This window comes from Sciurus carolinensis, chromosome 3, assembly GCF_902686445.1.
Source record: "Sciurus carolinensis chromosome 3, mSciCar1.2, whole genome shotgun sequence".
Lineage (NCBI taxonomy): Eukaryota > Metazoa > Chordata > Mammalia > Rodentia > Sciuridae > Sciurus > Sciurus carolinensis.
In genome coordinates, this window is record NC_062215.1 from 105,083,484 (window position 1) to 105,098,373 (window position 14,890).

The following is a 14,890-nucleotide window of genomic DNA, read 5'->3' on the forward strand; positions in this document are numbered from 1 at the left end:
GGTAAAGAAAACCAGGAAGGATACAGAAGAACAATCAACCAGTATGACCTGATTGACATTGATATAACAGTCTAAACAATAGTAATGCATATGGGTCATTCATGAAGATTAACAAATTTGAAAGAATGGAAATCATAGAAGGTATGTACTCTGGAAATAAAATAATTAAACTTGAAATTAAACAAATCAGGGATATCCTCAAATATGTGAAAATTAAACACACTTATAAGTAATCCACAGAAGTCTCAAAGAGAGTAGAAATATTTTAATATTGAAATGTGAAATATTAACATTGTGGGATGCAACTGAAGCATTCCTTTAATTGACCTCATAGATTAGAAGATTCAAATCAGTACTCTACTTGTCTACCTTAAAATGCTATAAAATAAGAAAAAATTAAACTCAGTATAAACGGAAGTGGAAAAAAGTAATAAATATAAGAGTAACAATCTCTGGAATTGAAATCAGACCCATGAAGAAAATCAATGAAACTATGAGTTGATGTTTGCTAAGTAGCATTAAAATTGATAAACCTCTAGCCTTGTTGAGCAAGGAATAAGGGAGAGGGAAAGGAAGAAAGAGAGTCAGAGAGAAGAGAGAACAGAGAGATGGTAGAAATCTCAAAATCAGAAATGAAAATCCAGCAGGCATTAAAAAGGATATTAAGGAGGGACTGGGGATATAGCTCAGTTAGTAGAGTGTTTGCTGAGCATGCACAATGCCCTGGGTTCTTGCAGACTACTGTATAATAAAATAATTCTTTTAAAGAAATGAAACAACAAAATGTACAAAATAGATAGACTACATTAATTTCAACTATTTGTATTTTAAAACTTTTTAATAAAAATACCTCTAGGCTCAGATAGAGTAACTGGTGAAGTCTGCTAAATTTATCAAGGAAGAAATATTACAATTCTACTAAGTCCTTCCCAGAAAATAGAAGAGGCACTTTCAATTTACCTAATATTAAATCCATACACCAACATTAAAAAAAGAAAAGAATCAGCTATTCAACAGACTAACATCTCTGATGAATATAAATGCTATTAATACAAAAGTATACAACAAAATTTAAGGATAAGAAATATGACAATAAATTAAAAAACAAACAATATTATAATAAAGCAAAACTTACTCAGAACATCCCAAACTTGTTTTATATTTGAAAATTGAGCAATGTAATTGCTAAAGAATAAAATCCATATGGTCATCTCAATGGACACAAAGAAAGCATCTAAGTTAAGCATCCATTCTAAAATTTCAAACTGACCCCAGAACTAAGTTTTATGTTGCCCACAGTGCTGCAGTGCAAATTATTTATCCCTCACTGAATTACAGTTACGTGTAGTAACAAAATTCACAAATGTCTAGTATGTACTTAATCATGACAAATATGTCATTAAACTGTCATTTATTAAAGTAGAAAACTACTTCAAAATAGAGTATTGCAAACCATAATTTGATTGTTGAGTAAGTTTAAACAATAGTTTAGCCTCATGAAGGCAGAGATGTTTTGGTTATTGTGTTATTTATTAATGTTTTGACTAATGCTTTGACATAGTGGATATTTAATACTTGTTGACAGATTTCTTGCACAATCTGTAATAAAACTATAATAACTAATTATAACATAATCATTTTAAGGTATGTTTTAACAAAATCTAGAATCTAGAATCATATATATGATCATATATATTATATATATGATTCTAGATGTAGATATATATATATACACACAAAGTATATATATATATATATATATATATATATATATATATATATATATATACTTTGAACATGCCTTTCAGGGATTTAGCATTAATTTTTACAAATATGGATTGAGCTCTCAAGTGTAGGAGAGGAAGAACTGAAGAATAAATAATCCTCTTTGAGATGAAGATCTCCTTCCTTGCCTAACATTGTAGATATAAAATAAGTCTTCCTTGTTGATAGACTAGCAGATCTGCTTTCTGTTATGCGCTGACTTTCTGAGGATTTTGTTTTCTTAGTGTTTTTAAATTTTCCTTAACAAGAATGATTATTTCTCCTCAACTATATATAAATATATCTGTTGGGAAGAATTATTTATTAAGACAAATTAAGTTTGTGTTCTATTTATTGATGCAGTTTGACAACATAAGAAATAACATTAAGCAGCAGTGATTTCTCTAAAGGCCTTAAATCATAAAGTGAAGCTTCACATTATAGCTTCTTTGTTTAAATTTATCCATTCTGAAAACAGCAAAATTGATCCCTTGATGTACCTGATATATCCTAATTGCCTAGAATCCAGACCACAAATTGTACATTGCAGTTGCTATCATAGTAAATGCTATTCAACTTATGCAAAATTTATAAAATGAGGACAAAACAGAAACTTCTGAGAGAATAATAGTTTTTCTGTAAGCAGTTTATAAATCTCAGACTCCATTTCCAAAGTGTAAGTTATTCCTAGTTTATCTTTGATTCCTGGGATATACATAAGAAATGGCAAGAAAATAAGCAGTTTTTAAGGTGTATGTTTAGTGATCCTTCTGCCCATATGAGTCTGTGTGACCACATATATACATATATATTTTTCACTCACTCTTCTCTTTTACCTTAATTTTTTCATTTTTTAAACTATTATACATTGATTAGTTTGATTACTACAACCTAACAAACATTTGACCTCTAATCCAGGGGGTGGGGGAACAAAACACCGGAAGATTCTAGAAAGACTCAGAGAGAGAGTGCACGAACTTGGGTCCCCTTTGAGTTACTTGTGGAATTTTAATGAAATATGATAACCTTTGTTTCCACCCAAGAATTCTCATTAAAATTTATTGTGTATAAATGGGATATCCAATTTTTAGAAAAATCTTCCCAGATAATCCAAATTTTCAGCAAGTTTAAGAATCACAGCTCCAGAATGGGTATTTTGTATAAGAACCTAATCAACAAAGATTCTTGTGTGTAAGAAGCAGCTACTTGGGCTGGGGATGTAGCTCATTTGGTAGAGTGGTTTCAATTTTCAGCACTGCAAAAAAGAAAAAAAAATAAAAAGAAGCAGTAGCAGCTACTTTATCAATCTCATGGTTTAAAAATGTATAGAGGTTATTTTTATAGGAAATTTAAGGTGATTTGATATACCATATGTTCACTTTTTACTTCAATTTTTAAGATAATGAGCCTAAATTAAGGTGTAATTTGTACTTTTTTTGTGGAGCATATACAGTGGGAATGACCCAATTTAAGAGTCAGAAAATCTGGATTTGAGTGGTTTTTAACTGTGACTTCCTTGGCTAAGCCTCTTAAAATTTAATTAATTGTAGATGGCAAGGTAGTCTGCATGGTATTTTGGAGATTAAATGATGTGTGTGTGTATGTGAAGGAAACTCTTAAACTTTTAAATACTGTACAAGCCTGCTCCTGCCCTTTTATATCTATGAAGTATGTATCTTGAAATCACTTTATTAAATGATATGTCTACTGTTAACTCATTCATGTATTCCTTTGTTGAATAATTATTCTTTCAATGCATACTACATGCCTGTCCAACACTTGCTGGGCAGTAGAGATACAGAGCAAAGTGAGACATAGTTCCTGTCTTGAGCAAGTTGTTGTCCGATACAGAAGAAATATACATATGCATATACATGTATCTGTGTAAACAGAGACTCATGAATTTAAGGAGGTATAGGGAGTTAAAAGCCATGGATATGCATCAGTTAAACATGAACATTTCAAACAAAGCGGGATACTTTTGTAGGCTTTTGAAGCCTAAAACAATACATTCAGTGCGAAGGCATCTTTCTCATGCCTCTTATGCTTTGACATTTTGGCAAATTAAGTTGAACATGCTATGGTTAATCAATATTTTTATTGGGAGGTAGTTTAATTTAATGAATAAAGGTACAAGCTTTGAAATCATATTTTCTTGGTTTCCTTTTTGCTCTACTACAGATCAGCTGCATGAATGTGAATGTATTTTTAACCTCTGTATTTTCCTTGTTCTCATCTGTAAACTAATACAATAATACCTCTTGGCACTGTTGTGAGAATTAAGAAGGTAATACCTATAAGTTCTTTGAATGATGTGTGACACATAAGGATGGCTCAATATTTACTGCTATTAGTTTAAAATTTCTTTAATGATACTGCTTAGTCAAGGAGAATATCCTTGGTGTTTTTTTATGTATCAGTATGGTTAACTGCATATATTTCACTCTTAAGGTAATTATTGAACAGAAGAGAAAAATGATTTCATCAGCAAGCTATAGGAAAAAGTTGGCAAAGGTAAAACATTTTTATTTTAAATCAACATATTAGTATTTTTTTCTGCTTTCTGGCTCAAACCTGTACACTATTATTCATAAGATACTCAGATCTTTGATATAATACCATGTGCTTATTTTAAGGAAAACATCTCTTTTCATAGAAAGCTGCTATGAAACTTCATCCATAGAAAAATAGCAAACCCATTAAAAAGTGTAGAACTGCAGTTAAGGCATGGCATTATATTGGTTTAATTGGTCTGACAATTAAGAATAGGACATAATTATAAGCTAAAGAACACATTTTAGATTGGTATTGTAAATTTAATGGTTATCTTTTATAGTTTTTTATTTAAGCTATCTTAAATGAGGAACTCCCTTGATATTTTTAGACTGTCTTTATTTTGTTTTTTTCCTACAATTATTATATTCAGGCCTTGCTTCTGAGAAATGTGGCCTTATCTCTCCCTCTTTATTTCTTTCCCACCCTTTTATTTTTAAAAAGAGAAGAAATCCCTTGATAGATTAAGAAAATGCAAAATTTTCATTGCCTTCCAACTGTACACTTTCATCCTAGAAAATATTCTGTGGTTTTTCTTTCTGAGCAAATATTATGGCAGGATATATCAAAACCAATGTAAACACCGTTAAATTTGCACCTGAGAAAAGAAGTGTGCCATGAATTAATTTATATAACTAATCTAGAGAGAGCCATAAAGTCTTTGGAAAGGGCTGGAGTTTGGGCTCAGTGGTAGAGCACTTGCCTGACCTGTGTGAGGCCCTGGGTTTGATGCTCAGCACCACATATAAATAAATAAAATAAACAATACATTTACAACTAAAAATATTTTTAAAAATCTATGGAAAAATGAGACGTTCAGAATTCTTTCAGCCTAGTTTATCCTGTTAAGAGTATATATTTTCAAAGAGACACAAGAATTTATAAAGATACTATAGAAATTTCCTTTTATGCCATAAAACATAATTTGTATATAGTCCTGTTAAAGTGTGAAGTATCTAATATCTTTCAAAATCATGGTGATATTGGTGATGAGGTTTAAAATTAATATATACTTCAAGTGTAGAAGTTGTGGTTCCTCTTCTTTGCATTTGTGTATTCTATACTATAATTGAAAATAAGATTGATCTGATGGTGTGATGCTTTTCCCCATTGTAAGGCTGTGTCTAAAACTTTACATTGTCATAATTTGTGTCCAGCCCTAAGTCATCTGCTAATTTTATTATCCCCTTTCTTTCTAAGAAAGTACATGCAGAAAGACAAAATTTCAGAATAGGTGAAGCACTTTGTTTAACAAGAAAGATCTTATTTATACCACATTTTCTTTATCTATTGTTAATTACCCAAACTGGTCCCATAATTTGACTATTTTGATTTGTGCTGCTATAAATATGGACGTGCCTTATCACTACAGTATAATTTCATTTCTTTTGAATAAATACCAAGGATTGGGATAGCTGGGTCATATGTGGTTCAAATATGCTATGTACTTATATGAACATACCAAAGTGAATTTCACCTTTATGTATATCTATAAAGCGCTAATTTAAAACTACTATAAATAATTAATAGGAAGACCAGTAGAATAGAGCAAGGAGACCAGGGAGAGGAAAAGAAGGGAGGGAAGGTGTAGTACTAGGGTCTGAAAAGAAGCAAATTATATTTCATGCTGGTGTAATAATTTCAGAATGAACCCCAGTATTATATATAACCATACTGCACTAATAAAAATATTATAACCAGAAAAATGAAAAGAACTACCTTATTTATTCAATTCAACTTTTTGATGCATTTTCTCCTACTAGATTCTAAACTTGGGTAAAACTCTTTAAGGAGCAGATTTGCATATTTTCTTGTGTTTTCTCCCTCTAAACCTCACTTAAACATTTGAATACTGCCTGCTCTGTGTTTCGTCACACTTCATACCTTATAGTACCATATTTAGTTATTTTGTTCTATTTTTGTCTTCCTGGAAATTTTATTAATCTCATGAGAATAAGCTCTATGACTTAGTAATATCCTCTGTTTTTTGTCTAGTTCCTCATATAAACTAGGATTGGTGAATTTACTGGAGCAATGTAACCTAATATTTAAAACTGCCATCTTTTGCAATTGATTTATAAGAATTGTAATTAATATTCTATTTATATAATAACTACATCTTTATACTAAATATATTAACTGTATGACTTGACTACAACTTATTGGGAATACAGCTTAAAAGGAGGCAAAAGATCAAGATTTTTTTGGGTGAAAGTGCATTGTAGGAGGAACTTGATCAGAACTTGGGCTTTGCTCTGAATATCCATTGCTATTTATATTCTCTGTTACCTTGAATATAAAATGGAAATGATTTTGTTGCCCCAATAATTACAAAATCTGGTGTCTTTTGCAATCACCTTAAAAATAAAGTATGCACTAAGTACCTCTTATTGTGCTGCTCATAATTTATAGTACTGGGAATTTAATCCCTGCTTTCCAAGAAATGTCTTGCAGTCAGTGAGGAAGACAAGCAAGCAGACTTTTGTTTAAGTCCTATGTTATGACATTAGCATTTGAATAGTATTAGATTTTTCCTCTTCCAGGAGGAATTCCCTGGTCACAGAATGTAAAATGGTCTCATCATCATAATCAGTTTTAAAGTGTGCCACAGTATCTAAATTTCCTTTTTTCTTTTTTCTTTTTTTGTCTCTCCCAAATGAAATATGAGTTCTATGACAACAGATGCCATTTTATTCTGTTAAATTCTTTTTAGTATCCCTTGTAATTATACCTGATTATATTATGGTTTCATTAGCTATTTGTTGGCTAAAAGAATGAAAGGATATTAAAAAAAATACTTGTGCCATGGCAACACAGATAAGGAAACTTTGCTTATTTAACTGTTATTTATATGATCATACTGTGTTTGAAAGACATATTACTTATTTGTGGAAAGACCATTGTTAGTTACAACCATACAACCGACCATGTAATTATAAACAATTGTAAGTGCTATGATGGATGGCATATAGTCCTGGATGGCATAAAGCTATGACAGAATACTTTGTGCATTGTCTACCTGAGGTGGGAGATCAAAAACTTGCTGAGCAAGTTCCGTTTGAGCTAAAACAGCAAGAAATCAAAAGCAAAAGCAGCAAGAATATCACATGCAACGATCCTATAGCAGCATGAACTTTTTTAAAAAAGAAAAGACTTGTAAGGATGAGCTCCAGGGAGCACTTGTTAGAGTAGGAGAGAATTAACTGAGATACTGGACCCAGAAATTGCAAAGTGTTGTGCTCAGTATTAATAGTTGATATTAGAAGGCAAAAATGTATATTGAGGAGACAGTGTAAGAAAAATAAAAGAATCAGAAAAAAAAGAGTCAATGATGCATAAAATCCTTGTCTTATGATATTACTGGTTACTTTGAGATAAACATTTCCAAAATCTCTTTTTTCACCTTAACTCTCATTATGTTATACACAAATATATACACACCTATTGCATATATAAATAACCTCTCTATGAAATATTTAAATCACCAATTAGTTACTAGTCATTTATTTTTAGACTTACTGATCTTTATGAAAGTCAACAAACTCTGTCAAACTGAATTAGGACCAAGTCTAGCATATAAAAAATAGAGAATGGGTTAGGTTGAATATTAAATATATAATTAGCTCAAAGAACTTATTGAATCTTTGATACGTAGAAAGAGATAAAAAGTCCAGTTCTGCTTTCAAGAGATCAACTGAAAATTGAAACTTGTATATGTGCAAAGCATTATTGCAAGCACATGATCCACATATGGATAAAACAGAATGGATGAATGAGATTGGGCTTTATTGAACACAGAAGGCTTTGTAGTGATCAGAATTGAATTGGATTTTGGAAAAAATAGAATATATGTATGGATAAATAAGTTGCAAGAACAGGAAAGACATTTATAACAAAAGTATAAGGCTCAAGGGATACAATTAAGAATGGATAAAATGTGTGAAATTAGCATATAGATTAAATTTATAGAAAGACCAAGAGTATGAAAATTTAGATCTTGGTTGAATGCCATCTTGACAAAACACATAAATAAACTATGACTTGGACTATCAGTGATAAGAAGGAAAATAACAACTAGTTAACATTTTAGGCAGCTTTGTTTGTTTGTTTGTTTGTCATCTCTGTGACCAAAAGAACAATTAGAGGGAGAAAAGTTTATTTTGGGGCTCATGGTTTCAGAGGTCTCAGTTCATAGATGGCTAGCTTCCTTGGGGTCTGAGGTGAGGCAGACCATCATGGTGGAAGAGTATGGTGGTGGTAGAATATGGTGGAGGATAGCAGCTGAGGACTTGGCAACAGAAAGCAGAGAAAGAGTTTTGCTCAATTATAAAATATAAACTCCAAAAGCATGCCACCAGGGATCCACCTCCTCCAGCCATACCCTACCTGTCTACAGTTACTACCAAGTTAATCCCTATCAGGGGATTAATACACTGGTTAGAATAGACCTTTTATAACCCATTTATCTAATCTCTAAATGTTCTTCTTACGTTGTTTCACACATTAGCCTTTGGGGGACACCTCTTAATCTAAACCGTAATATGAACATTCTAGGGCAACTAGCTAAAATAAACTTCTAACACAATATTCCGATTTAAATATGTTTAAAATGTGAATATCATCAAGTATGTTTATATTAATTAAAATTAACCTCTTAAAATATTTTTCCTGTTTTCAAAGTAAGTATCTTTGTTGTATCTAATTGCTTCCTAACATCCTAAATTTTTATTTTCAAATAATGTTGTACATAAGAAATGATTTATGATTATAAGTATGCAGACTATCACAATGACCTTGAATATAGCAAAATATTGATTTCCTTTTTATTAAATCGATTATAAACAGTTATTCACTGATTTAATATGTTATTTTGCTGAGTATGCATTTTCCATACCATTTAACTGTTTTATATTTTCTTGTGTTCTAAGATCTCTATGGGATATTTCACAAGATATATGCCACATGTAGTAATCTTTGATTTTTTTAAAAAATGCTGTTGTTAACAGTACTATTAACATAATCCTACTCATTTTAAATATAAATCATAAGAATTCTACCTTACTAACTTTAAAACTCAGAAGTTAGGTAATGCTAAGTTTTTAAGTAAAACATCTGAATTATACTTAGGATCTACAAAAATAATTAGTGGGTCATCTGTTATTTAATACTTTTAACAAGTATGTACTATACATGTATTAGAAAATTAATCATCGTAGACTTTTCTTATCATGCATCTATTAAACATCTCTGTGGAATAGTTACTCTGGTGTTTTCTGGGAGTATATAGGTAGGAGTATCTCAAGTTTGAGATCAACCTGGGCAACTTAGCAAGACCCTAAGCAACTTAGCATGTAGCTCAGCAGTAAAGTGTCTCTTGATTCAATCCCTTATACCAGAGAGAGAGAGAGAGAGAGAGAGAGAGAGAGAGAGAGAGAGAGAGAGAGAGAGAAATTGTATAAAATTGTCTAGAATTGGGAAGTATATCAGGGGAAGTCTCATCAATGTGTGGCCTTAGAACTGTATTAAACATTTGTAGTCATTTATCTGAAAGTTAAAGGAAGGATGGGATTTCATGTAAAGCATCTTCCTTGTGTAAAATGTGTAGCATTTGATGTCCGTCATGTGACTGAATGATGTTGCTGTCCTGAGAATGTGACACTGAGAGAGACCAGTCACTACTCCAGTGGCCAGTAGAATGGACCTTGGTTGCCCTGCTGGTGAACTGTAGTTTGGTACATTGAAAAAAGGATGGAGTGACAAAGAACAGAGGACACAAAGGCAGTGCACTAGGTTTGATGACTAGTAACAAGGCAAAGAGGAGGGAGTTGAGGGACTAGAGGTTGAGACATTTAAGGAGTGAGTTTAGTAGGATTTAGGGGATGATTGGATGTGGATAAAGTGAAGGGGTCAGAAAATGAAGGATGAATCTTACCTCTGTCTAGGCTAACTGAACTTGTAAGGAACCCTGGGGCAGGACAATTCTTTTGGAGGAGATAATTAATTCAACACGAGTCATGTTTAATATGAAGTAACAAAGAAATATAGGGCGAGATTCCTTGAGTAAGGACTATTAGATCTAGTCCTGGCCTTATATATTTGGAAACTGTAATCTGGGAATGAATTAGATTTTCCCTAATCCTTGGAAGGTAAAGTGTGTTATGATAAGAAAGAAGAGTGTATTGTGGGGCAACTGGTGACATGTTTACAGAATATTGAGGAGACAAGTCTAACCATACTGAATGTATGCTGGAGGAATATACATGATGATAGATGGTGAACAGTAGGGTAAAATCAAATTATGGAGGAAACTCAGAATGATTACGAGATTTTTTTTGTTGTTGTTGTTAAATTGGAACAACATTTAGAAAAGGGAAATGAAACCACATGATGCAAAAACTAAGTATTCTGATCAGGTAGTCAAAGGGAAAGATTGCACTACATTCTAACCATGACATTTGGTTGATGTGGATGGAAGAGATAGGAAAAGAATAAAGTAGACAAAGTAAGAAAAAGAATTAGAATAAAACAGACAATTATGTTGCAGACCAATAACTGTATTAGTGATTTACTTAAAAATGTTCTTTTGATGCTTCCATGACACATCTTATCTTTCTGTAGTTAACTGTGTTTTCTAAGAAAATGCTCCTAGGTCATCTTTCCATTTGTTCCTTTTCCTCCTGTGCTACCTGACTGTCATCTTGTCTCTGTTTCTGCTGACCTGCTGAGTGGGCCACAGCTTGGAAGCAAGAGCTGCTGCTTCAGGAGTAGGTGGTGGGAAGCGCGTCCTGCAGCTAAGATGCTGCTTTCTTGGCAGACACTGAAGCAGCCTTTCAATTCTAGAAAGAAACCACCTTAGAGTCAGCATGACAGTCCTGATGTTCTTGTAGGCCTAAGGAAAAACAAACCAAAAGCAAAAACCCAGACAGTAACAAACAAATACAAAATCTGACTTTATAAAGCAGAGACACTCCAACTTATACTTACCTCTTCTACTCAGTGATAAAAAGATTTGTACTTTTACTGTCTTGGAAATATTTTTTATTAAAGTTTGTTTTTCCCTCTCTAGTAAATTTTTTTTCCTGTCTAATAAGCTTTCTTCTTCTTCTTCTTCTTCTTCTTCTTCTTCTTCTTCTTCTTCTTCTTCTTCTTCTTCTTCTTTTGCCTTTTCTTTTCTGTCTAGTTCAGAAAGAAATCCTCAATACTATTTACGGAAACAAATTTCAGGTTGGGTCTGGTAGTTTACCCCTTGGGATGTCAAAGAGTTAATCGTTCTGCAATTTATTGATTTTTTTCCCTTGATATTTAACAAACTGCTCTTATAGTCCCCCAAGAATAAGTTCTGAGCACATCACGTCCCCTATCTTTTTAGGGATCATTGCTGCTATATGAAATGGACAGTGTTATATTTCCCCCAAATTCATATGTCCACATGCTAATTCTCAGTATCTTAGAAACCAAACCTGCTGATACCTCAATGTTGGACTCCTATCCTCTGAACTATGAGAAATAAATTTCTGTTGTTTAAGCCACTCAGTCAGTGCTATTTTGTTATGCCAGTGTAAGAAAACCAGTACATAATACTTTCCAGTTAGTAAGACTGTGTTTTCCCTGAGTGAATTTTTGGTAGCATGTAGCTGATTTTTCTGTAATGAAAATATGAGACCTCTGATGCTTTCATGAGCCTTTCTCATACCCTTCCTTGATTTTACACTTGTAATATTATACCAGAGCTAAGTGCTTTCTGTTCTCATTTTCTTGTTAGTGTTATGTGTTTCACTTAGTTGCATTTTTCATTTTCTAGACATTTGTAGTACATTTGCTAAAGCTGGAATGAGAATCTCAATAAATGAATAAGTAATGATTTAGTGACATTGGCTGTGTGCTTGAACTTGTATTGATCTTCAAAAATGAAATTTTCCAGTACAGACTAATCATTGGGGGTTTCTGTAGATGTTACTAAATACAATGCTTTAAAAACAAACAAACAAAAAAAACCCTTGTATTAGAAAGCAGCTTTTCTGATCTACATGAAGACAATATACTGATGTACTCAAGAGTATTTGATCCTGAGTTGGTTTAAATCCTGCCTCAGCCTCTTGGAAACTGGATGATAATGAATAAATAAATTAAAATAATAAATAAATTAAAGCCTCTTTTCCTTGTCTATAAAACAAGGGTAAGAGTAGTTGTGTTCAACTTGGCACTGTGATGAAGACTGAATAAGTTAAGAAGTCAGCACCTAGTATGACAAATGCTACTCTACATTTAAGCTATTTTTATTATTTTCTCCCATCCTGTAACTTGCTAGTCTGAAAAGTCATCCTTAATATTATTATTATTAGAATTTTATTGTTATATTGATTTAAGGCAGGCGTTCTTACCCTAAGCAGTGATGACAGTATAAATGAAGTTTCTTGTGAGAGCTGTCCTATGCATATAGGATTTTAGCAGTATCCATGAGGTTAGTAGCTTTTGTGGTGTCTGCTTACCAGACAGCAGTAGAGCAACTCCATCTCAGCTCCAAGCTATGACAACCAAAATATTACCTGACACTGGGATTGGTAGTGGTGAGAAAATTGCCCTTGGTTGAAAGGACTGGAAAATATTTAATTTGTAATATTTGATTGCTTGGGGGGAATATTATAGCTCATATCTGCTACTTAAGTGAACTAAAAATGGTTTCTAAGTAATTGTGAGTGATAATATTTGAATTTTACAAAATGATTAAAATAGGATTTAAATAAATCAGTTGAAGTGTAACTCATTTCTTTTGTCATAAGGACAAAATATACTGCTATGTCTAATTCTCTAAAATAAAAAAGTACAGAATGGAAAATGGATCATATATATTTTCATGAACATATCTATCAGATGAAGCAAGTCACACTTGTTTATGAGATATAACTATTTCCTGATATTTCTCATCTACTGCAAAGCTTTGTCTAAAGTAGAATTGGGAATAGGAGATAGAAATTGGAATATTTATTAATGTATCCTGCCCTATTTCATGTTTAAAGGCATAGAATGATGAAATATATGGAAAATTTTGAAGTACTAGAAAGCTATTACTTTTCCACAAAAATAAAATGCATGGCAGTCAAGTACATGTGTGTATGTACCATTCTTCTAAATTAGGGTGTTTGGTGAAGTTTATTGTGATTTTAAAATTCAATAGAAAGTTGTTTATTTTTTAAAATTAGTGTATTTTCACAAGTCTCCAGGTATAATGATATATTACATCTCATCTCTGGCATCTCTTTATGGCCAATCCAAATGATTTGCACCTGTCAGTTACCATCCATTATTCCTTTGTCATTCAGAACTTGTATTGCTTCATCACTAGTATACTGGTCCATGTAGTTTATACTGAAAAGTACAACTCATGGGTCTATGGAATTTGTCTTCATTAGTTAACTTAAATGATAAATATGTCTACATAAATAAAGGATATATATAATTTAAAGGACATATATCACTATTTGTACATATGTGTGTATATATATTTATATTTATTTATTTCATACTGAAATGAAAAATTCAGGAGACATAATTGTCAATGGATCCAGAATCAGGAAATACATCACAATAAAACGGACAAAAATATAACTTTCTTCCTCCATGAATACATAGTTATTTAGTTATTCAATTATAGTAACTACATTAAAACATAGTTATGTAGTTACAGAATTATTGTAACTTAAGAAAATGATGGGAATTTTCCACATATTTAATTATTGCCACATCATGTTTTCATACTAAGAATATATTTTCATAAACCTTTAGTGCTTAGGTGACAAGCTGAAAAAGAACACTACCTTTTATTGTTTTTTTGTCTGTAGGAAAAAGTTTTCTATTGTTGGCATTTTGAATATCATGTGCACCAGTTATGGTCAGTGTAGAAAATTTTGTTTTTATTTTGGTGGTTGACTTTTCTCTTTGATACTCCACCAACAAATCTTTCCAAAATTAAAGTGTAATTTTAATGAAACATATCCTCCTTCCTTAATTATACTAAATGTTTATTTTCTTCATTAATTTTGTATCAAAATGTTATTTCAATTATACTAGTTAGAATTAGATTGAATATTTTTGTGAATCCCTCTTTTTTTTTTTTTTTTTTTTTTTTTGGTGGTGCTGGGGATTGAACCCAGCCCCTTGTGCTTGCAAAGCAAGCACACTACCAACTGAGCTATCTCCCCAGCCCATGTTTTCTTAATGGTAATTAATTTCTGTATAATTTCCTCATCAGTTACTTTTTAAAATTTTTTTAGTTGTAGAGGGACACAATACCTTCATTTTATTTATTTGTGTGGTGCTGAGGATTGAACCCAGTGCCTCACGCATGCAAGGCAAGTGCTCTACCACTGAACTACAATTCCAGCTCCAGCTATTATTTTTTAAAGTTTCATAATAGTACGGTGATGCAAATGTATTTATTGACATCACTGATGTAGTAGTGGGAAAATGTGAGTGTGTGAGTGGGTAGGGCTTGGTGGTAGAATTGCTATTTTACCCAGCTTCTCTGATGTGGCCTCCACACTCTAATGCTGCATCACCTTCTCTGCTGCATAAA

The 14,890-nt window shown here is 32.1% G+C and overlaps 1 protein-coding gene across 1 annotated transcript in view; it reads left to right on the plus strand.

Annotated features, from left to right (window-relative positions):
* Window positions 1-14,890, plus strand: part of Galnt13 (polypeptide N-acetylgalactosaminyltransferase 13) — a 540,229-nt gene that overhangs the window by 119,005 nt on the left and 406,334 nt on the right.